This window comes from Diabrotica virgifera, chromosome 6 (assembly GCF_917563875.1).
Source record: "Diabrotica virgifera virgifera chromosome 6, PGI_DIABVI_V3a".
In the NCBI taxonomy this organism is placed as follows: domain Eukaryota; kingdom Metazoa; phylum Arthropoda; class Insecta; order Coleoptera; family Chrysomelidae; genus Diabrotica; species Diabrotica virgifera.
The window spans coordinates 99781999-99785075 of NC_065448.1; positions in this window are offsets into that span (position 1 = coordinate 99781999).

Consider the following 3077-nt stretch of genomic DNA (forward strand, 5'->3'; position numbering starts at 1 on the left):
GCATCAGTCGATGTGGCAGCCAGTGTGGGCAAGTGGTCCACTATTTCAGATACTGGAACTAGTGACCACTTCCCCATAATATGTCAGATAGGTGTATGTCCTCAATCTCCCCCGCATTCATGTAAAAGAAGAAATCTAAAGAAAGCTGATTGGTCTACTTATCATAACAATTTAAACAGCATTTTCTTAGCTTCTCCCAGGGAAGATTACGAATTTTTTACTAACTCCATATCATCGGTAGCTGATGAAACAATACCTTGGCTTCACCCTCCTAATAATTCCAAATACCACATTCCATGGTGGGATGACTCATGTGCTGAAGTCGTCTCTGCGAGAGTGTCTGCCTTAAAAAAATTTAAAAATATCCCCTCAATGGAAAACTATATCGAGGCTAAAAAGAATATAGCCAAATCAAGAAAATTCCTAAAATCAAAACGTAAAAATAGTTTCAGACTATTTTGCAGTAAATTAAATAGAAACACTCCTCTAAAAGTTGTGTGGGAGAAAATTAATAAGGTATCGGCTTCGAAACCTTCAATATATACACAATTGCCCTCTACTCCTATATCCCACGAAATTCTATGTTGCTTAACCCCCCTTTCCGCTGTCAATAAAGTATTGGTTAGATCTCCTCAAGCCCTAGAACCGCCATTTGCTCTCGACGAGTATCAGAACTCCCTCTCAATTAAATCTGACTCGGCTCCTGGTTTGGATCAGATTTCCTACTCAATGTTAAAAAATCTTCCCGTTGTTGGATCTTTGTTATTAATTCAACTTTTCAATGAAAGTCTTAGAACGGGTATAGTTCCTGTTCAGTGGAAACAATCAGTAATTTTACCTATAATCAAAAAAGATAAAGATTGTAATAATCCGTTAAACTTTAGACCAATAGCTCTTTCTTCATGTGTAGGCAAAATGCTCGAAACTCTTATAAAGAATAGAATAGAGTGGATTGTGGAACATAATAAGATTTTTAATCCACTACAACTAGGATTTAGAAGGGGTAGAGGTTGTACGGAATGCCTTACATACCTCACCTCAACAATTCAAATAGGCTTCGCTCAAAATCAATACACTGTTGGCATATTTCTAGATATCTCTTCTGCTTATGATAATGTCAATATATCACTCTTGTATTCCAAATTATTAAAGTATAACATTCCAACCCAACTGGCTAATTTGATTTTCTGCCTTCTAAATGATAGAGAGCTATTTGTCAAAGACAAACTGGGACAAACCCATGGCCCAAGAAAATCAAGTCTGGGACTACCCCAAGGTTCCCCATTAAGCCCTATCCTCTTCAACCTATATTGTCTTTCCCTGTATAATTTAATCCCCTCTTCATGCAAACTAATTCAGTATGCAGACGATTTGGTTCTTCTGATTAGAGGGAGTGATATTAATGAATTGGTAATTAATGTAAATAAATTATTGATTCAGATGGAATCATGGTTGCTAGACCACAATTTAAATCTGTCTGAGAACAAATCTTCTGCAATATTATTTACAAAAGGAAACACGAAAATCTCTCCCCCTAACGTAATATTTTGTAACCAGAATATTGGTTGGGTGGATTCAGTCAAATACCTGGGGGTAAATATTCAAAAAAACTTAAAGTGGAATTCATATGTAAACTCAATAGAACTAAAAGTAAATCGTGGCCTGAATGTGATGAGAGCTCTTTGTGGGACTTATTGGGGAAGTGATCCAAAAACCTTACAAATTGTACACAATGGTCTGATTCAGAGCCATCTGGACTTTGGCTGCCAGGTAATTTTCGATTGTCCAACTTCCTTAATTAAAAGATTGGAGAAACTAAAATACAAAAGTATCCGAATTATAACTGGATGCATGAAATCTACCCCAATTCATGCTCTCTTAAGTGAAAGTGGTCAGATCTCGCTTAAATCTAGATGGGAATGGCTTAGCTCTAAATTTATATTAAAAAATTTAATGTTAATTGGCAACCCAATTATTTCCGCTCTCGACCTGTTAGACTTGGCAATTCAAAGGAACCAAAATCATTGGAAAAACAGAAGTATTCCATTTCTAGTGCTTTTAAAAAACAAATTTAAAAGTATTTATCCCAACTTATATTTAAGTGACTTATACCCATGCCATAACTTTGAACTAGACCATCAATTATCAACAATTCCAATCATAAATATCCAATCTAATCGTTCAGATGAATTTGCCTCAGTTCAACTCCAAAAAATAATTCTAAATAAACCTAGTCACACCAAATTCTTCACGGACGGCTCGGTTGATGATGAAGGATCAGCAGGCTTTGGTGTCTTTAGCCGAGAGATCAACTATTCTTATACCAGTAAACTACCTAAGTATACCCAAATATGTACGGCTGAGATTGTCGCAATTAATCATGCCCTCCAAATTATTTTGAAAAATGGGATTAAACAAGCAATCATCTGCTGGGACTCTAAAAGTGCCTTACAGAAAATAGGCAGTACAACCTATTCTATGGAAACAGAACATTCATCGTTCATGACCAAGAGAGGCATCATTGAAGCGAAAGAAAATAACGTTAATATTAGTCTGGCATGGATTCCAGGACACTCGAATATTAAAGGGAACATGGTGGCTGATAAACTAGCTAATATAGGTAGAACCTTAAATGTAGCTGCTGGTATCACTCTTCACTATTCCAACTTTCTACCAGACATCAAGCATTCCATCTGGAATCGGTGGAAGCAAGAATGGCAGGGGAAAAATCGAAATAATTCATTTTACTCTAAAATTGTAGGTCAGATAGATAAACTCCCCTGGTACCACAATTTTGCATACCAAGACAGAAGACATATAACCACCATTATTAGAATGAGGACAGGTCATTGTGCTACTCCAGTTCACCTATTCAGGATAGGAGTAAAAGATGACCCATATTGTGACTGTGGCCGAGTTGGGTCCTTAAATCATCTGATTTTTGAGTGCCCTATAAATATGTCACCCAATTTTGACCTATATAAAGAATTAGCCAAGACAAATATCCCTACTCCCATTGAAATTTGCTTACTTATGTCCAACCTTAATCCACGTAGGATTAACCTGATCCTTAAATT